We start from the raw sequence: 22,540 nt of genomic DNA, 5'->3' as shown, positions 1-22,540 counted from the left end.
AATGGCATAGCAAGGGCAGTAGGAAGCAAGTAAGTTAGATATAATGTTTATTTTAGAGTTAGTGATAAATCACTGTGAGATAATAATGGGAGCATATGTCTCCAACAGCTTTTCAGAAAAGGTGTTCTATTCTAAACATAAACTAGTGGACTAAAGAGATAGTGAAGATTTATTTCCTCTTTCTTGGCAGAAATAGATTTCTTTCCTTAGCATATTAATGATGATACATTAAAAATGTTTACAAAATACCATCACTTGAAATTATGAAATGAATGTAATTAGATTGCCTACAAGCCCTTAGGGCTGTGAACACCAGCTTAAGCATTAGTGAGACAGATTGCAAGCCTGGATTCGAGTTGTTTCCCTCATGCTGAGGAGAAATGGAAACAGTAGTGCAACTGAGAGCTGTACCACTGCATGAAGTGTAAATCTGGAATATGGCAGGGAAGGAAATATCCAGCAAAAGCTAGCACCAACCTGAAAACCCATCCACATGAACAGCACTGGTAACTTGCATCCCTGACCAAGGTTATCCTGGAGAACATTCACTATCGTCTATTTGCTAAACACAGTTTGACAACCATGCATATTTCAAACTTATTAAACACACATGCCATTGCAGTAATAAATTTAGTAAAAAGAAGGGTATGGTGTGCCAAGAACAGGAAGCCCCAAATTTAAAATTGAGTTTGATTTGGGGTTTTTGGACTATGTACTCCTCTCAGTATATAATTTTCTTTTCTTTATATTCTTCATGTATAAATTGATGAAAATAAGGCTTATGAATCTGTGCTTCAGAGTCATCATGCAACTTAAACAACTGATGCTCAAGCAGTTCTATAAACTCAGTCTCAATCTTTCCAAAGATTTCCTAAAAGTGTTCTGCATTTCCAAAGCACAGTATTTTAGAAGCATCCAAAATTACTTGAGATTTAATCTCCTTTTTTCAGTTTGCCTGTCTATACAGTATAAAGGCAATTTCCAAACTGAATGTGATAACAACACCAAGCTGTAACTCTGAAAAACCCTTATGGCAATAATTACATCATTAAGCACTTGTCCCAGGTCTTGGGAAACATCCAGTGGGATTGGAGTTTCATGTAAAAATTAGGTAAGATAATGTAATGGAAGATTCTGTTACATACATATCCCAAAAGGGATTTGAATATGAATAAATTATCAGTAAGAAGTTATAACTTTATAAAATCCCTATGGCAATGTTTCCTTACCTTTCAAAGGTGAACATCAGGCAGACTGGCATGAACTCACATGGTGAAGAGAACTAAAAGCCATGCTGAGAAGTTTTCTTGCTTCTTGGAAATCATCCACCCAGTGAAATCTGGGGGTTGTGTTAAAGGCGTGTAAGAAAATGTAATGAAATGTAGTATAATGGATGACTCTATCACCTGTTATAGACTGAACAAGGCTCACATTTGCAGTGCAATGTGAACTTCCAATTTCATATAGTAAGTCCAGACATACATGAGCATACATTTCTGTTATCTATATAACTAACCTCAATGTGGCTAGACAGAACTAAAAAGATCAGGAAAAAAAAGTATCAGATTACTAGCAGAAGTTTAAAAAACAAGAAAACAAAAACCTTACCAGTTTTAGTTCTTTGTAAGTAAAGCATTCTCAGACTCTCCCAGACATGTTAGATACACTTAAAAGCACTTCCCAGATACCCAAGAAGTGTAAATTTTCTCTCCTACAAACTTAGCACTAAAGGAGCAGAAAAAGCCTGACATTACACTTTCTAATAATTATTTTATTACTTTAATATGCGGAGCATTTACCCCACTAAGTTCTCAAACACGAGCTTCCTGAGTTAGTAGCACCCATTTGGGTTTATTTCAAGAACTAAGTCCAAGGTGCTGAGTCTGATTTCAGGTGTCAGCTCTCAACCTGTAATTAAAAGGATTAAGGTTGTATCTTTATCTCCATGGAACTTGTACAAAATCTCAGTGCATCTGGTTTCAGAGAACAATCTCAAACAGCCATGCTTGATGCTTAGTACAGGTCCTGAGCCCTAATCACACTAAAACCAGACGGATGTACAAGCCCCAGTGTTCTTGCTCTGACCTGATGAGGTGGTCCAGGTGACTGGACAGGAGAAGGCCACAGTGCTACAGCCTCTGAGACAGAGCAGTGGAAACAGTTTGCATTAAACAAACTGGGAAAATGTATTTGTTTAGCTGCTCTAACCTGGAAAGAGATCCTCTTGCAACAACACACATTTTTCAGATCAAATGACTCTTCATTTCTGTGTCAGGCTCTTTTGAGGGAAGTCAGGACACTCACTTAGGGTACCACCACTTGACCATGTGCTTTCCTCACGACTGTTTCCTGCAATTCATGTTTCCCTGGGCATAACAATTCAGCTTTGGCAGCTGTGGAGTTTCAGGGCTCATCCCTGGAACTGTGTGAAATATCTAGGGTAGCTCAGTCCAATATATTCTGCCTCTCATTGGAAGTTCATCACTTTCTATCTTTTACATCAGAATGTGTTGAGCCATCTCTTGTACACTCCAAGAAAGACAAGAGGGCTGGGCTGATCCAGGGCTCTTGGCAGCTCAGCTGCTGTGAGTCCCCGCTGCTCTGCTTGGAAATTCATGCCTCTTTGTGCTTTGGAGTACTCAAAATTAGAATACCAAGTGAGATGTGGAATCAGACAATAGTTATCTCCTGCTGTGTATGGAATGGAGTAGCAGCAGAAAATACTGAAAGCAGGTCATCTTAGAATAACCTTACTGTTGTGGTTTGATGCTTTCCCAGGAAATATTTAATTCTTGCATTCCAACAACACAACCTAACTTAATCTCCAGTGAGAACTTTGTATCTCCTGGTTTATAGGATTAACAAAAAAAAAAAAAAAAAAAAGAAAAGCTCCTCCTCCATTTTGTGAGTTTCAAAAACATGGCCAGTTGGAAGAATCAGAGGACTTAAAAGCACCACAGAGCAGAGTGTTTCAGTTCACCTGGAAAATCTACTTTAAGAAATAAAATAATTTACAAGACCATAAAAAAATACCTTCCCCTGAGGGAGTGACACGAATTACATGAATTACAGTTACAACATATCTATATCCAAATTGGAAGGATCCATATTATAGAGGAGCTCTGTAAGCATCAGTATTTCCTAGCCTTTTGATACATATTTTTGATCAGAGTTGTCTCTTTTCTCGTTTTGTGTTCCAATGCTCCTCTGAGGCTACTCATGTACCAGACTGGCTTGAAGTGATACATCTGTTCCTTCATTATGCTCTGCTCAGGTCTTTAAATACCTGGAGCAAACCCCAGACTCCAGATTTACCTGCTATTTTAATATAGCTGAACTATCTTTTCTCTACTTGGCAGTCACTGTTATTGCACAGGTTGTATAGTTGGAGATCATAAATTTTTCTTTGTGCCCAATAAATGCATTCTTTCAATAGGCTAATGCTTGTATCCTGCAATTATTCCAAACAGGTGGGCACTCTGACACTTGCCATTAGCCAGCCCACAACACACAAATGTATTGATCAAGGCAAAGATGCACTTCTGACTTGTGCTAATCAATGTATCAGTTCTCCAAGGGTTTTTACAGTGTAATGAGCAGGAAATATATATACCACTGCTAAGTTTCTCTCTTCAGGGAGTAACTGAGTGCACTTATAGAAGAGCTGATGTACTGATTCGCAGTAAAGTGAAATGACATCTCCAAATAAAATTTTAATCTTAAGTATGTATGTAGAGTTTTGAGGAAGGCTGATGGGCAAACTTGCAAAGTTTGCAGAATTATAGGACTTAATATACAGCTATGGAGCTGCTATGCAATTGTACTTTTTACTGCGAACTTTCCAAAGTTAACAGTTAAAGAGTTTGACCTGCTTTTAGATCCTCCCCCCTCCCAATGAAGCCAAATGATGCCACAGGAAGTGGGGTTTTTTTTATGAAGAATTAGAAGAATTAGTAGTTTCTGTTCCTACTAAGTGTGCTTTTGAGCTTTTAGCTGTCAAAGGTGATATTCTCAAACTCTGTATTAGTGGCTAATCTTTAATTTACCACACTTTGCCTTCAGTTTTGGTAGTGCAGCTCTGTGTTAACAGTGTCAAGCAACAGTCACAGATTGTCTGTTTATTTACTAAAATGAGCTAGTCAGTTCTCTGCACATAGCCATGAAACCAAAGCTTGCTGAAGACTGGCATTGTAATCACACTGCATTCAAATTTACAGTGAAGATTGAAGACCTCTTATTCACATTAGATTTGTTAAGCCTCTCCCCACTGGTTCTTCCATTCAATGTTCAGAGAATTACACAACTTAACTCCAGTCAGTGGCGTGATTTGTCACCTTCAGTAAAGTTTGATGAGCTGTTTCTGGAAAAGCAGCAGATAAAGGGCTTTAATAAGCAGCACTCAGAATTCTGAGTCAGTGCAAACCAGAATAGACACTGGGGGAGGTCATGAAGAGTGTCTAAGGTTACCTAAGGTTTAAGTAGCACAGCAAAAAATGGCATAAAGGGGGAAAAAAACCACTAAGAACTTTTGTTTACAGTGAACCAGTTAACCTGAAATAGATGATAAAAAGTATACTGCAAGAATTCCCTGCAGTTTTTACTGTAGTCTCATAGTTATATTCTGCTCATAATGACAGGATGGGAATTCAGTAACTCTCTTTTTGTCTGGATTTCAAAGTCCACACACCAAATACGCTCAATGGCCTCTTAAGTATCTCTGAACCAATGGTAACCACACCAGATATTTTTATAAAGTCTTTTGATACCTGCATGCTTATATCAGTTTTATGTAAAAACATAACAACACTATCACTAGCTGACCCATTTCTCATGGCCTACTCTTTTCAGGGGGCAAAACTCCTTCTGAGAGGCACAAAAGGAGCCTAGGAATTCTTAATCTCAAAATTGAATGTGTAATCCACCAGCACAGCATGAGTCATATATTTTAATGCCTAGTGTACACAGGCATAAGTGTACAACTGCAAGCAGCTAATGGGTTTACTCTTTTAATGGAAGAAGTCGGCAGCTAATCTGAGGGCCTGGAGTTCAAACACTACGCATGACCCAACTTAAATTATTGTTTTATTAAGCAAAGACTTAAACATGATTGATATAGTGTAAGCTATTTAATCTGCCATTATAGAATGATTAGCATTCATCCATCTGTTCTATAATCAAAGATGTTAATAAAGTTATAAAGATAATAGTATAACAAGTGTTTTTGCTAATCCCAAGTTGTTGGGATAGTTCTCATCTGGGAGCAGTGAGGGACACAGCAGGGGTAAGAGTCCATCTCTATTAGGAGTGATTAGCACAACTTTAAGCTATAATTGCTTGGGTACACTCACACAGGAGACTGCTACACAGCCATTAAATATCCTTAAGAGGATGATCTTCTGTACCAAAAGGTCCAGCAGTTTTTCTGACTTTCTGACAGTTGGGAAGTTTATCTCCACCAAGTGCCTAAAGGGTGACTCACACATACAAAATACTTCAGAGGTAGCTGACAATTTGGAAAGAGAAAGAAAAGAGGTTGATACAACATCTTTCCAAGCATATTTCTCTAAGGGGATGCCCAGCAGTTATGTGGCATGAAGGTTCTACTGAGCAGAAGGCACCTTGTGCAGCCTACTGCACAGTCACCCTGGAGAATCAAGAGCAGCCCAGGCTGTTTGGCATTGCCACTGGAAAATCAGCTAGAATTAAATCTGTAGAAAACATGTGACATCTCAGGGGAATGTCTTCCTCCCTTGAGTCTGAAAACCATGGTGTACAGCCACAGCATGCCTTTCTTGGGTGCCTGCCAGGAAGAGCTCCCCGCAGGAAAGTCTGGCAGCTGTGGGTATCTACTGATAAAGCAGCAAAACAGTGACACCTCATCCCTTCCACAGGGATGCTTGTGCTCTCTCTTCCTCAACCATGTCATTCTTGCAGTTGGTTTGCCTAAACAGTCATGAAAAGTATGCCCAAGGTCTAGAAGTCAAGAAAAACCACTTTTCACCACACAGATATGCAAATAAAGGATTCAAAAGGTAAAACTGATATCTCAAGATATCAAGAACTGCATTTGCAAGACTGTGAGTTTGCAGAAAGTTGTCAACACAATGTGCAGACAAAAGGGTTTTGACAATCTTTTCTGGATACTGAGTTTAATGGCCAGTTTTGATTTCTGAGAAGAGCTGAAGATGCATCCAAAGGTGCTACTGCAATTTAGCCAAACTGTCAGATGAAAAAAATACCACTCAGAGGGCTTTGAAGCCCTAAATAATCATGTCTTTGTAAGTGATCCACCTTAACAATCACATTCCACACATTCTGATTTCCTTAAAATTCAAGTTTCTGGTGAGCTGGATGGACCTTCTTCTCATTTTCCATTAAAATTTTAAATTGGCCTGAAATTAATATTTTTCTATTTAGCATAATTTTTAATGGAATCTTATTTCTCTCTGTTTTTATTTTTTTGCTGTATGGAAAGTTGGAATCATATATCCTCCTCAGCTTTATTGTTAGTAGACTAGAGAAACCTTGCACACCTGGAGCACACCCATGTTCTGAAATACAACAACATACAGAAACATAGAGGGAGCCCTAAACATTTACATCTTCACATATCTCTTGCATTTGTGGCTTAAACTTGTACATGCTGACTGATTAAAGGGTCCTTTCACTTCATCTGATGTTTCTGATGGAATTCCAGATTACAGCTAGAGTTCTTTAATGCTGCATTTAGGTTTTTTTCAAACTTTTATTTCCCTAAGTTCTGGCTATATAATAGTCCAAACATGTTGCAAACCATCAGTACCTTCAACATTTGCAAATGTGATGCAAATTAATACATCTATTTTGTGTCAAGGTAGTTATCAAAACATTTTTTCAGTCCTTTCAGCCTTTGAACCAATACCCTCTTTCCAAGAACTTCCTCTTTCAGCTCAGCTAAATATCTACTCTTTAGCCAGTTTCTTGTTCATCTTATTATTTTTCCAATGTTTTATTGACATCTCTGAGACACTTCACCAAAACCTTAGATGAACGGCTGCTTCAACACCTTTTACTCATAATACTACATTCTACTTTTTACCTTCAGTGTTCTCAACTTTTCATAAGACTGTATTCTGCTTCTTAGAAGGAGAGTGAAAGGGCAACAAAAGCACACTCATTTAGGAAAAAGAAGTCAGGAAATATTTACTCTTTCTTCAAAATTCTGAAAGTTTTTAGAACTTAACTTGAATACAAATGCTCAAAGTAAAGTGTAGAAATAAGGAATAACAATTAAGATATGAAGAAATGTAAAACAGAAGTATTAAATCTTGAGTCGTCTAAAAACCTCTTCAGTGCCTTTCCAATATTGTTTCCCTCTGTTCATGTCGTTATAGGCTTTAATGAGTTCCAAACTTTTTATTCAATGTTCCTAAGGAAGAACTGAACAGAAGCTGAGCCAAGATTACATTTAGTTTTGACATCTTATTTACTCAATACTGAGATAACTTTCAAAGATAAAATATCTGTTTTAGTTTTCCTTCTGAATATGTAAGCTTTGTGGGTTTTTCCCTACTTACGTCCTTTCCTGTTTGCAAGCTGCATCCATTACTGCCACCATGCAGGTTTATCTCATGGGCAGAGAATTAACGTTCATGTGTTTACCTACAAAAGGAAATAAAGGGGAATTGGTTTTCTATCTTTTCTCACCAGCTGTGGAATCAGCAAATAGGTCTTACTTTATTTTATCAAAAAGTCAAATATATTTAGAATTCTATACTTACTTTAGTTTACATTTTAAGTCATTCTGGTAACTGTTTTGCTACATTTGGAAAGCATGTCTAAGCTGCAGGTTCTTGATACAACTGTAAAAATTAAGCCTTTCTATTTGTAAACAAGTAAAACCAGGTAACTGCAATATAAGCAAAATATCTGCCTCTTTTTTCTGCCCAACAAAGAATAGCAAGTGCTCAGGCCTGCATATGTATCAAAGAAATAAACATCCATAGATTGAAGTGATTGCAAGAGAGTGGGTAACATGACACCTAGTTCAGATTAAACAAAAATGCTGCTGTGATACAGTGTTGTTTCTACTGCTTTGACTGCTATAGAAAAGACTTGTTTAAGAGAAAAAGGTGTTATGTGCCATAAAACTGCAAAGCCTTCCTTACACTGCTTTTGCAAGCAGGCAGTAATGTCGATCACTAGGTCTACACACAAAATCTGCCACTGTCTGAATTGTCTCTGCAGTTATATATCACTGCTTTTGCAAAATGAAGATTTGTAACACACTGCATCAGGGCCAAGTGAGACTCTGTACCTCCTTGTAGAAATAGCCTGATACAGGAGGGTAGCCTTCATTCTGGATCACCACCGCTAAAGCTTTCTGAAGGTCTTATCCATCTGCCTCATTGCAAAAATCATGAAATGTCAAGTGTTCTCTGCATCTCTGTGCATTGAGTTACAGTCTGGATTAGAGCCTGAATCCAGAAGATGATAAGTAGTCTCATTGCTGCTCTGTTTAGACAGTGTGAGATTGAGACCTTTTGTTTCAACCCTTCCATAAAACACAGAAATAAATGGAGCAGTTTATTCTGCAAAGATCCTTGAATTCCCAGAGCTTTCTGCATCATCCCTGGGGTAAGTATCACACCTACTCCCTGCAGTAATGTTTCAGCCTTAAAGACTTGGGCTGAGCTGGAGCAGCTAAGACTCACAGACCTTTTCAATGTTTGTAAGTCAGCCAAGGTGGCAACTTAATACCTTTTCTAAAAAGCCAACTGGCCTGGTACAATGCCTATATACTCACAAACCAGAGTACTGTGGCCTCCTAAAAATCAAATTGCACTCTTAACAGTGATCAGGAGCATATGATTAATTGTAAACTTGAGGTTTACAAAACAGATATTGGTAGTCAACCTCTTCCTATTTCTTGATCTTTCAGCAGAAGAATTTCCCATTACAGTGCATTATCATATGGGAAATAAATGTAATCCCTCTATCAACACAGCTGTATAAACATGTCAGAACCACTCTGAACGGGAAAAATGGATAAGCAGCTCACATTATTAAAACTAAATATTGGACCAAAACACTGAACACTTTGCAGAGTTTTTCACTTCATTTTATGAAAGAGATTAACTGGATTCAAGGTGGGCTTGCAGACAGGCTATTGTAAATTGGACAAGAAATCATCAGCCACCTACAGTCTGAATTTGACCCCATTATATTAAACAAAGAGCCCTGAGAAATAATTGAGCTGGGAGCTGCACAACAGCCTAAACCCCTGCTGGCCGACAGTGTCCAGAAGAACAAATGAACCCACCACTAATGGTAGTCAACAGCTTCTTCAGAAGACTGAACTTATCAGCCTCTAAAGAAAAACATTATTCTGCGTAGTCCTTAAGCAACCAACATGATGTAGAAAGCTAGCCAAATTCTCAGCTCCTGTAGATTGCTAAAGCTCTTCTGAAATCAAAAGACCATTGAGAGTTTAGATTTTGACCTTATTGACTTTCCTTACCAAAACTAGTATGTGAAAAGAGTAACAAACAAGCTCCAATATTATCCTGTGTGTAGGACCTTGCATTGACATTACAGATGGGAGGATCTCTCAGCAGTCTGGGTGCAATGACAGAGCCCCCAGAAGCACTGATGCACAATTATCATACGTTATCATGCACACGGGCTGACTGAACAGGTGTGCTCCTCCCCACGTGAACGTGTCGGTCTCTAATGTGCCAATAGCTCATCAGAAAACACTGTCACAGGCTCTGAAGCTGGTTCTTCCCCAGTGATGGCAGCTGTTGGAGAGATGGAGGCAAGATCAGGTTTCTTTCACTTTTGCATTTTTAACATAGTTGAGCATTAGGTAGTTCCTGTTTAGAATAAATAGTATAGATTCACTGCTATGTGTTTTACAGGCATAATAAGGAGTACTGTGAATCCAAAAACATAAATGTGTTGGTGACTTTCTGGCAGTGGTCACTGTTATCAGCTATGCTTGGTGACATTCATGTTGCAAGTTAATGAAATAAAAACAAGCTTCCTACCTAAATTAGTTGGAATACAAAGCCCAGCTGCTATGTGGAGAAAAGGAAATTAAATAAGCCATGCTCCACTTAAACCCCCTAGCACACTATGATTTCTCTCTGAACCTGCCACATTTCAAAAAAAGGCTTCCATTCTTTTGCAGAAGTCAAAGGAGCAGGCAATTAGACCAGAACCTGAAGGTGGTGAACCAGCCCAGGCCAGGCATGCTGCTCCCATGGTGCTCAGGCAGCTTCCCCGGGGGCAGGACAGGCACAGACCCCGGGTGACACTGCTCTCTGCTGAGCTCTTGGCAAACCCTTCTGTCTAGTCAGAGACAATGGTGGGGAGGAGGTCTTCCCTTCCCACTTGGGGCAGTTTCAAGCCTCACTCATTCCTCCACAGAGGCCTGAGGTCTGCAGGGCTTGGCTTTTACAGGGTTTATACAGGGAAAAAGAGTGGCCTGCACAGAAATTTTAGTTAATCCATAGAAAGAGCTTGTACTTGCTGGGAGTGTCTTGCATTTTGGGAGAAACTTGGTTTATATTTAAACTCTCACAGCAAATATTTTCTTACTTAATAAATTGGTCAGTTAAGGTGTTCTCAAGTTCTTCCAAACACCCTTCTGAATACTGGAACTTGTGGAGAAGGTCTGAATCTCAGCACGGTCTGATACAGAGACAGTGTTATCATCTGCAACATGTATACAGGGTATGCTGATAATTCTGGTGCCACTTAGAGGGTCTGATTAGAACTCTTTTGCCATATTCTGTGTTTTGTCTTTTTTTCCTGCAACTGATCAGGGAATCTCTGAATTAATTAAATCTCTTGATGTACTTAGACAGCTTGTGGAATAAGTGGTAAGATGTTAGAGATACTGAACTTGTTCATTTGATTTCATCTCTGTAACCTGAACTCCAATTTAATGCTGTACTTCTACCCTCTTGAAGATTAATTACTGCATGAGTTAGCAAGTCATCTCACCAGCTTTCATTTGTGAAGAGTGTAAGTCAGTAGAAATGTAATTCAGGTATTACTCTGGCTTTGTACATGAGCAGTGGAAATTCAAAGATTCAGCAGTTAAATATATTTAACACTACAACACTCTTTTCTTGAAGCTGACTCTAGGGCCAATTGAAGCATGGTTATAGGTGAAGGAATATGACTAACATTTAAATTCTGCTTTCAGTTCTCTCAGTACAGACAAACTCAGCCACAACTCCTGGTATCAGAGGAGTTTTCAGGATTTACACTTGTTTTAGTGAATAGATGGTAATTCTTTAGATTAATTTTTTTTTTTTTTTAATTATTATGGCTTTGTAGAAATACCAGCCTTAACATTGGCAGGAGAGTCACAGGACTGACTGTCCCATTGCTGCTGGCTCTGCAGTGCTGTGGTGAAGCAGGTCTGAGCTCACACATACCCCTGGACCCTTCATCTCTCTAAATAAGATGAAGTTAACAGAGAAATCTGTGAGACTCCATGTTCCTATGGCTCTGCCACGAGGACACTCCAGCAAAAAGGATTAGCTGGCATCAGGTTTTTGTTTGTGCCAGAAATAAAATTCTGGTAGCCAAAGACAGAGTAACAATTTGAAAATATAACAAGGTAGAGACATAGGAAAGCAAAGTAGTACAGACAGACTTTTTCAGTTTAAGAATTATACATTCAAGAGGCTTTAGACTGTTGGACAGTAACTTTTTTGAAAAGTTCATGGCCAAAATGATATTAGCTCTAATTCCTCTGGCACTCAGAGAAGCATATCTTCCCATCAAAATGAAACTGATTGATCTCCATCCATTTTCAGAACTTCATAATAGGTGCAAATCTACCCTCAAACACAGCTGAGGTTTTATACTGTCTTGATTAATGTATTTAAGTTCAGCAAACTCAAGCACTAGCCACATACAGAAAGATTCAGAAAGATGTTACCTGCGAGCCCAGGTAAACCTAAGTTTGCGTTGCAGCTTCCACAAAGGTCCTTTCCTTACTTCCAAGAGCAGAGGTAGTTTTGTAGAAAACTGCTGCTTGTAATCTTGACACTTACCACATTTATGCCTCATAGAACAAAACCTCCAAACCTGTGCTTCCTGATGTGCAGAAACCCACCTCAGCCCTAGTGGGCACTTGTTTTGCCAAGAAAACACTTACTCATCCCTAGGATTCACTGTAGTTCTTACATTACTGTCAATATTGTCATTGCTTCTTGCAATGCCTGCTAACCTGGTTGTTCTGCTAATGGCACCAGCATTCCCACCCTCAGTACCTGACACACAGCACTTACACAGTCTGCACAACACAGACACTAGTTATGCTTTCCTAGAAGGCCTTGTTCTAGAAGGGCCAAGGGTGGCTTCTCAATGGTTTTTTCCAAGGGATTGTTACCCCCAGAATTCAATCTCTGCTTTGTTTCTCCATACAGCTTTAAAATAATTGCTTACAGCACCATTAAGAACCCATAGCAGTTACCTCCAGGAATACTATGACTAGTACTTGTTTTCTTAAGGTTCCTTTAGATTCCCTCAGTTATACACCCTAGAAATGCACCCAAGCACAAGCATCACTGTCTGCTTTAGGAGAGCACCAGGTTGTCTGTTACAGAAAACATGCAACAAGTCTTGCATTAATCCAGATGTCCATCCCTTATCTTGACATCTGAAAATGGCACCTTCTGGCAGCTTCCCCTTTGGTATTGTCTTTCTTTTAAGGATGATGTATAGTGGCAATTTTGCTTTATCTGCTAAGACCACCAGCAAAGTGACAAACCTGGGTTTTTTCCATTGGCACTGTTTTTGATGAGTCATTTGGGCTGCTTTAGTGCATGGTAATATGATGTCTAAAAAAACCCAATGTATGTCTAAATTAAAAAGGGGATGTCTGATTTGTGTTGCCTGTTTGCATTTGTAAATATTTGTAAATTTTCTATATTGCTGCAAAGTGTTTTCGAATTATAATGTTTTATCATATAGTTAAAACAAACTTTATCCTAGCATTGTATTACATCTTGAGTATTACATCATTTTTACATACCTAAAAATTCATGGTTCAGCAAAATCTGTCCTGCAAATCTGTCCTGTGATGGGAACCCCTGAAAGGACCTCCTTCTAAAACTAATGAGAAATTTTTTTTAGAAATTTCCTAATCTGAATAACCCATTCAGAAATTAATTAGTAGTAGAATAATAATTTTCTTCTTTCTATAAAACTTCTAGAAAGAAATGGTCATTAATCTACTATGAAGTTTTCATATTTCTCATACCATAAAACATAAGGCTTCCAAAGCCTCTTCAAAAGGCCTGGATGTGTACCTTAAAGTACTCAGTAACAATGGTAATTGAGATGTTTCAGAGACAAAGGACAAAATTACATATATCATAAAATATAAACTATTTTATATGCAAGCTAGGAGTAAGCAAGCAGTAGAAGGTGTTCACTCTGTTCTCACCTTTGAAGGAGCCAGTGGCTCAGAGCAGCTGCTTTGGCTGCTTTTGTTTGTCACAATGAAGAGGAAGAGCAGGAAAGCAGCAGCTCTTAGAGCTTCCCCTCCCTGGGGTAAGAGGTGGAGGCTAATTAGGAAACCTTGCTATTGAGTGGCTACACTGGAGTAGCTGAAAAAAGATGTCTGTCATTTTTAACTGTCTTAATAATGCACCTTCTTATCTTTTCTAGCATCTGTCTGTTTCTGTAAGTCTATGCTTTCAAATGAAAAAGAAATCCTATTATGTAAAATCTCAGCTAATGTTGAAACAGATACAGTATTTCATATTCCCAGTGCTGATATCCTTAAAACTGGGGTACAAAGCTTCTCCCTCAGTATCCAGCAACCTGGTGTATTCCTTCAAAGACTCAAGAAATTAGAAGACTAATAGGTCTTTCCCCTGAATTATATAGCCCAGTTTATGAGCTGGAAACATGTCAAAAGAAGCTTTTAGCTGCTGTCATCACACATTGTTATGCTACATGATCTCCCTCCTGGTCTGCAGTGTGCACCTTGAGCTAAGGCAGAAAAGATGATTACAATTCTTTATTTTTCTCAAGAAAAAAAGAGAAAGCCACAGCCCAGCACTGTGCTCTTGTCCCTCCCCAGCCTGGCAGTGCCTTTGCTTCTTGGTTTGGTGCCAGGTTAACTAATGATACTTGTTCCCCCAGGCTAAGAGGATCCACACATTTCATCCAAGGGTCTTGTCTGACCTTTCTTACAACACAGTTGTTACAGGGGCCAAAGCAGAAATCAGTGTTTGGTCACCATATTAAATTGTTAATCTGTTTTTGTCCATGGTTTCACCCCTCAGACCCGATACTCCACATGGGTTTGCAGAGCTTACCTGAGATTGTTCTGATGTCTTCTTACAGCATCTTTCACTTAAATTTATAACCAAACAGGCACTACTTACAGGCTTGACATCTGAAGACCAGTAGCTTCCATCAGCCAGAAAAATAATTTTTTTTTTTTTTATCTTCTCATTCCAGTAAAGAACTGAAAAAAAAAATAAGTTAAATATCTAAATTTTCTATAAGCAAAGTGGCTTTTGACTTTTCTGTTTGTGTCTCACTTTGTGTCATTTTGTGTCACAAACTGACAGTAATAATAATAATAATCATCATCATCCTCATGATCATCATCAGAAGGTATCTGTATTAGGCATCTCCATACATGTCTTTTTGGGAAGTTCATATTTTGATATGGACCCAAACTTTGCACCTGAGGCCCACAGCTAGGAAATGTGAGCAAGTTTTAGAAAATTAAGCAGTGCTGTAACAATGAGCATCAAATTAGATTGTCCTGGAAATTGTAGCAGTGATGACTTCAGCTTGTTTAAAGGTTCTCAAGCACAGACAAAAGCCAAGGCTGGAGGAAGTCATCCAGCCTAGCTAGAGCTGAGTAAAGGCAGGGGTCCCAACCCCAGAGCTGAGATCATTGGGAAAGCTGACTTTCCTAGTGCTGTTGAGTAACAGCCCTGCCTGCCTACACGTCTGACCCAGAGGTGAGGTGACAGCCAAGCCACCCAGCACAGTGACAGCAGAGGCCAGAGAGAGATGCAGTGGGGACTGCAAAGGCTGTGAACAGCAGAATGGTGTGAGCTGGGGGGAGCCCCATCCCAGTCCAGCAGACACTCCAGGCACCATTCTGAAAAATTGGAACCACATTATAGGATACACTCTGCAAACAGCTGCACTGTCCAGTCCTTCAGGCAAAGAGCCCATTTCCCCACGTTTTAGGCTCAATTCATCTATATGTGGGAGGAAGTTCTTGCCATCAGGACTGCCTAATGCTAGCATGGGAGCACTGGGCTCACATAGGGGAAGGGCTCCAGGACCCCTCCCTACAAGGCCAGTACTGCCTGGATGGGATAGGTCTTTAGATGATTACAGTTAAGAAACATCTGTATTTTAATTAGGAAAGGGCTACACAAGTTGGCACAGTGGGAGTTTGCCTGAAGTCTGAGAGACCGAAGGTCCTCAGAGCACAGGGTGTGCTCTGCCCCATAGCCAAAGCTCAGGGGAGCTAAGCTGCTCAGTAGTTAACAGGTACAGTTGGGAAGGCTCTTAGGCACCTTTTTTTGGCAAACAAATACATCCCCTCACCCCCTCCCACTTAGGCAACACAGAGCATGGCTGTTTTTATTACAGTTCTGTCACTGCACATAGTCTAGCTTTACTTCAATAATAAAAATATAGAAATATAATTAGCATCTTTGTTTCAAGGCACTGAGTTTTTAAATTACCATGTGTGACAACTGTTATGGCAGTGAAATCGTTAAAATCATGTAAATACTTAAACCATGTAGGCCTGGGAGATTATAGTTTCATTAGAGAAAAGGCTATAAAGTTAGACCTAGGTAATTACCTTTCCCATTAATGCTTGAAAATTCTTTGCTCCACTGAGAAGTGATTGTGGTGCATCATGCCTTCTGTGCTTTTACATTCAAACTGCAGGAGCTTTTATTTCATCAGCACAAACTGCAAGGAAACAGCGGCAGCCTTCCAGGTGTACTTTGCAAATTGGGGTTTAAATGTGGAACACATCAAATTAAAATTCAATATTAATTATTTTGTCTTGCTAGGAGCCTGAGTAGTTTAAAGCAGCAAGGGTAATTGTCTAACTCATTGTATGTGTCTACAGCGAACTTAATCATTATGTCAGCTTCCTAATAAAAGGTTATTATAGAAACAAAGATCCCAATTTTACATATGGTAGGCAAGGGAGAATTCGAAGAGCTAGTCTCCAAGGTAGACTTGAGGTTCTTGACAAATGATGCCCATGCTGTGATCAGATACTTAACAAGAAATCTCGTTATTAACTAGGCCTGTACAGATAATTAGCACTTGAGCTTCAAATTTTAAATCTGGCTTGAGATGTATAATTTATCAAAAGCTCTAGCTCACTGTCAAAGTCCTATAATAAGGCAGTGTTATTGATGAATTGAGATTAAGAGCAGATTGAAGAGAAAATTAGGCCACTGGTTAGTCTGAAAGGTCTGATTTCAATATTTGCAGTACTAATTTGGTATTATTTTGGTAAATGGATGTGGTCCCCAAGTGCTGCACAGTATAAAAGAATAAACCGTAAGTCATTATTCTAACAAAAAAAGTATTGTTTACCGTATACTGAATTTTGCAGCACTAGCAGTCTGCTTAATAAGCTTCTTTACTGGATAAGTGTACCTGTTTTTATTGCATTAATTTATTATAACACGTAGAAAATGCTGGGTTTTTATTCAGGTTTAGAAAATGTAGTTTCTTTACGTTAAAGATTATATTACATCAGACTAAAGATAATCATGTATGCCAATCCCCAGTTTAGCTGTTTAATTTATATTTTTGAATTTTCTTTGAAGCATTCTTCCCATCAGAATGCAGATAAGTAGCATTTCACATATTCAAGCTACATAAAAAGAGCAATCTTTTTTTTATGATCACTGGTAGCAATTCATTGCAAGTGGCTCCAAGGAAAAAAAATGAAAGAGTGACTGTATGTAATCTATCTACAGTAAACTGCAGCTGCAGAGGTGTTAGATACACATTCATGACCCTTAGCATACTAAATCTTTTTGATGCACATAATAAAATGACATTTAGGGCAATATCTGATATCCAGAATTATGCTAGGTAAAACATAAGGTTGGGACAAGTCCTGTTTGTTTTTCTAAGGGTTTAATTCCTAGCTGAAGCACACAGATCATATAAAAAAGGCACTGTTTTACTGTATATCCTATCAAATATTTATCAAATGCAACTGTGTATCATAGAATAGATCTTATATATCACATCGGTATCCTCCAACAAAATAATAATGTCAGTGACTGCCTGCTTCCAGGAAAGTTTGCACCGACAATCCCCTGTAACCCGTTATTGGCAGCAGCTCCTTTCCTCTCAGTTTCCAGCTGTCCAGCGGGGTATGCCAAGTCACAGCAGGACCTGAGGAGTGTTTGTATTCAACTGTGGCACTGAGCTTTATGGAGATTTGCCTTGTATATTGTGCACTTGCAGACAAGAGGGATTTCCAGGACTCAGCGGGGGCTCCCCGGTGTTTATGCTGAGGTGGTTTGCTGGTTGGCAAATTGCTTTGGGCCAGAAACGTGTGACAGAAGAAAATGTATTGCATTAGCTTTTCTATCAATAACATCTTAACACTGACTTATAACACAATTGCTTTCATGCTGATCCAGCCTCCTTATTTTAATTTTAGAACTGATTGAATTTTGCAATCAGGCATCTTTGGCTATACTGGAAAGAAAAGCCTTTTCTTGCTTCCTTAGAAATAATATGCTATTAAAAACATAAGCAACAAAAACAGAAACAACTTATACCACACTAATGTGTCTTTGTCTAATACATATTTACACAAGTTTTGAAAACATCTAATCTTTGATATAAACATTATAATGATTTTAAGAAGACTTAAAATAATTTATTCTTTTAGCTGTTACTCAGCTGTACTGGAGTATCATTTTGCAGAACTACTTGAGTTTTAATAGATTTGTAAGCAATCCTAAAAAGGAGGGTATTGAATTCTCAGCAGACAGAAATGCTAATATATACTTTTGTGTGGGTTTTGATTCAGTCATTTACATTAATTACTTACGTATTATGGGCTGATCCTGATCTTGTTTATGCTGATGATACTTCTGAAATTTGAGATCAAGAGACTATCCCAACTGAACTAAGGCTCATATCGATATAAGATGCAAATATGAAGATCTTAAGGGATAATTTAAGATGAAAGTGAGCAATAAGCTCCAGTTTACTGTTAGCAATAAAAATAATTTAGGAAGTGTTTTAGAACTTTAAATGACATTTTCAAGCATATTGAAAGATAAAAATACTTAGATATTTCAGAATTTGGGAGAAAAGCAGTAAGTATATGCCAAACAGAGACATGGGGCATGTCTCGAGGCTCTGTCAATTTAGAACCTTGGAACTCCTCAGATAAGGCTGCTTTCCAATAAGTTTAGCTACCCAATTGCCTGACTTTGGAGTCCTTTCACATGAAACACTCACACAGCTTGTAAGGGGAGCTGCACAAACGTGGTGGTACAATGTATGTTCTATACTTGATTATAGTCATATAGCAAATGTAATAGCAATATAACACTTCTCATGAATTGAGGTAGGAAATTACAGCTACCCAGTGATCATTGAGTAAAGAATGGAAATATTTATGATATGATACCTGGCACTGTACACTGCCTCATTAAAAACAACTGGGTTTTGTACCCAGGTGGTTCATACGGTTGTTCCTACTTTTAAGTGATGTGGTAGCGCTGATGTAAAATGTCACTGGTGTATGAAGAGCAGCACATAAGAGAACCGGGCTCGAGGATTCACAAACTGTGACTACTTAGTGCAGCGTGGCACAGGAAAACGGGATTTTGCCAAGACAAATTCCTTCAGCCAGCCCAGTCACGCTCAATGCTATAGGTACTATTGCCATCCCAGTTACAAAACTGCGGGCGCTGGCAATCACTAGAAGAGGGGCAGAATTGTGCCTTTTCTGCGCTGCCCGTCAGCTGTGACACCCCAAGCTGGCGTTAGGAGCTCAGGAGCGGGGCACAGGGGCAGGGAGCGGCGGGAGCGCCCGGCGGAGCGGAGCCCGTGTGAGGGGCGGCCCGTGTGAGGGGCAGCCCGGCCGGCGGGGACGGCGCCCGGCGGGGATGGTGTTCGGCCGGGACGGCGCCCGGCGGGGATGGTGTTCGGCCGGGATGGTGACCAGCGGGGATGGCGCCCAGCGGGGATGGCGCCCGGCAAGGACGGCGCCCGCAGCCCCGGCCCGCCCTGGCGCGCGGCCGCCGACAGGGGGCGCGCGCGCACCGCGGAACGGCGGCGCTGAGGAGCCTGAGGGGCCGCCGGGCCGGGCCGGGCCGGAGCCGCCGCTCTCGATCCCGCTCCCGCTCCCGCTGCAGCCGCGGCCGGGCCGGCGGTGACGGGCTGGGGGTGCTGAGCAGCTGCAGGTGGCGGCGCTGCGTTCTGTTTACACCGGGCGGAAAGGAGCGCGATGCGGAACCGCCGGGTTTTGGCTTTTTCCGTGAAAAGGGCGAGAAGGCTGGGATGCGGTGCGCACCCAAACTTCGGGGAAATAAAACATTCGGGATACAGACCGAGGCAGAACAGCGGCCAGCTGTCCCCGAGCGATCCCCGCTGGGTTTGCATCGCCCACGGCGCTCTGCGGCCTTAGAGCGGGCGGCAGGAGCCGGAGCAGCCCGGTTCGAACTGGAGATAGTAAAGAACAGAGACTGCTGCTACAGAACTACACATTCACGGAAGGGTTTAAAAACACACGCAGGCGGTTGAATTCTCTCTCTTCTCTTCTCCCACTTTTTTATAAATTTAATGACTTCGGAAGACAACTGTCCGGGAAACTCACAGCATTTTCCAACTGGAATACAGCTCTATAGCCTGTGACAATGCACAGTGGTTGATGAGTTAGTTCTAGAGGCTTCTGAATTTTAATGATGTTGGAGATGATATTGTGTGTCCTTCAGCTTGTTAGAGTGACACTAGCACTCCATAAATCATAATACCTGTGTATTGTAAAATCAATACAAAAGTGCTATCTCAGCGCTAAACCTTAATAAGTTTTTCAGTGCTCTAGCAGCCTAAACTTTGCTGTAGTGCCATTGGACCTGCGGGTTGGGATCAGAGCATGCTTAATTTGTTTTGTAATAGAGACTTTTCTTTAATGAAGGACCGATTAGTAAAGCTTTGGTTGCCACTCTAGTGATCAGTTGGCAGAACAGCCCTTGCAATTAAACCCGTGTATCTCTGTCCTGAAGCAAAAAAGCAGGCTTAAACAGTCAATAAATGTTAATCCAGTCAGAACCTGTCTGTGCCTTTGAAGGCTGCCCATGAGGGGTTTTTCAAATCACATTTTTTTCATCATTTTAAATATGGAGGTCCCTATAGAGCTGGTACGTAGCGTACAAGGCCTCCCACTGCTCTGTAATAAGATCTGGCATACTAACAGCTTTCTGTACAGATCTGTCATCGTTAGGTTTGTTTGTCCCTCCCCATTCCAGCATAACTATCTGTATAGTTACTGGTTATGAAAAAGAGCAGTTTGCCTTTCTCACACGTGAGGGTAAAAAGGCGGCTTCAAAAAGCTTTATATAAAACATGTCACTGTGTATTTGATACACATATGATTTTTATAATTTACAAGCATCTCCCTCAAACTTTTTTTCCATTATTATTAGTTTCTTTCTGGGATGATACCCAGGGGAGGAAGTTTACATTTATGCATAAACTGCAAAGTATACACAGGAGGTATGGAACCACCAAACTGTCCTTGAAACAATCACAAAGAAAAGTTGAACCTTATCTAGATTGTTGTTGCTCTCTAGGATATGCTTCTCATGAAACACTGCCAGATACTCATCTAACTGCTTTCCAGTCTTATCTGCTTGCTTTCTTTTCCTATGAACAGGTGACAAAAGCAAGCTGATAACTAATAGAGTGAGAGGTAGCAGGAAGTTGTCAGATAGAGTTGGGGAGGGCAACTCTTTTAGACTAAAAGGAAGAAGCAATTCCCAGTCTTTCTGTTTGAGGAAACAGTCTTTGCTATAAACTTCATTTTCTTCCATTTCCCAGCCTATCTTTCTATCTACCCCTTTAGCTGCATGCATGATATAAACAGAACATTAACATACATGGGAGAGTGTGTTAAATTTAGCCTAATCATAACTGGCATCTCCCTTATGTTGTTTTGTAGGATTTAGCTTTTGTTCTTCATTGTGAGACTGAGAGCTTCACACAAAAAGATGAAGAGATTTGTATGAATCATTGGATTGGAAAGAAGAATTTCCTGCCAGAGAGGGAGGGAAAAGAAGGGTATCAGTCCCTTTCTACAAACGACCAAATTCATCACTGGCACAACATTCTGATTTTCCTGGAAGTCACTGTTCCCTGCCAGCATGACCTGGGAGTGTTTGGAGAACAGAGACTGAGAAGGGAAATTTGTCGTGGCCCTCTGGACAATGCAACCAGGACAGTGCAATCATGCAGGGTTTCAGCAAAGGCAGTTAGTGCCAGTACTGTGATGGGATGTTCACTGCTCTTTCCTGTTGGCTGCTGGAATGGTACAAACCACCAAGTTGGCTTCACTTTAAGGAAGGAAGCCAAGGAATTAATAGCTAAGTGTAGTACTGTAGGCATTGTTATGAACTACAGTCATATTATAAATATACACATATAACCTCCATATAATTATTTAAAATTATCTTTAAATTTTAGACTTTTGTAAAGATCATTATGAATTGTTTTTAAAATACAAAAATATACATTTGGAAAACTTCCTTCCTGTTTTTTCAACCCCTGCCATGGTGCAGTGACAGAAATCATAATGTAACCACCTAGTATATATGAGGTTGGTCAGGTTCATTCTGAGGTACATATTTTCTGATAATTAAAAGTCAAAAAGCAATAGGAATCTATTTTTTACTATAATTTCCCTTTTCATTAAACATGATCCCATCTTTAGTTTTCATAGTTTAATTCAGACTAGTTATGGTACAGGTACTTACCCTGACTTACGCTACTATCTGATTTCAGCCCTCTGTATGTATTTCTTTCAGCAGCTGGAATTATGCAAGATTTAGCTGGAGTTTTGTCCTCCTTCATCCTCCTGTGTTCTCAGCTGTCACTGGCAGCAGACCTTGGGTTCCGTTCAGTTGGGTTGTCTGCAATGTTGCAGAAATCATAGAGGAGATTCTTTTAGAAATACAAAAATCAAAATTGCAGGGAAAAAGGAGACAGCGCCTTTCAGAAAAAAAATAGAACAAGCAGAAGGATTCCAAATAGGCAAAGGATATCTTTAAATATTGGGAATTGCTTATTCAGCATATGAAGCTGTAGAGGCCATACAGTCCTAAGCAATGACAGCACAATAGCATTGATAATGATGGCCTGAAAGTCCTACTGATCCACAAAAGATTATGTTATTACGTTCCTCTACCATAAATACATGAATTTTTGCATGTAAAAATCTTTTTTTTTCCCCCTAGTGAGATATGTTAAATAAAGTTCTTGCATGTTTTTG

General features: G+C 39.8%; 1 long non-coding RNA gene across 1 annotated transcript; it reads right to left on the bottom strand.

The window, feature by feature from the left end:
* Positions 1-1,251: 1,251 nt before the first annotated feature.
* On the bottom strand, positions 1,252-14,450 carry LOC130255631 (uncharacterized). Its single transcript, XR_008840957.1, has 4 exons — positions 13,451-14,450; positions 9,500-9,779; positions 7,557-7,641; positions 1,252-1,339 (listed from the first exon to the last, which is right to left on the bottom strand). It is a non-coding gene; the product is annotated as an uncharacterized LOC130255631 (long non-coding RNA).
* Positions 14,451-22,540: the final 8,090 nt, after the last annotated feature.

The sequence above is a fragment of the Oenanthe melanoleuca genome, chromosome 7 (genome assembly GCF_029582105.1).
Source record: "Oenanthe melanoleuca isolate GR-GAL-2019-014 chromosome 7, OMel1.0, whole genome shotgun sequence".
Lineage (NCBI taxonomy): Eukaryota > Metazoa > Chordata > Aves > Passeriformes > Muscicapidae > Oenanthe > Oenanthe melanoleuca.
This window is presented reverse-complemented; position numbering and strand designations above follow the sequence as displayed.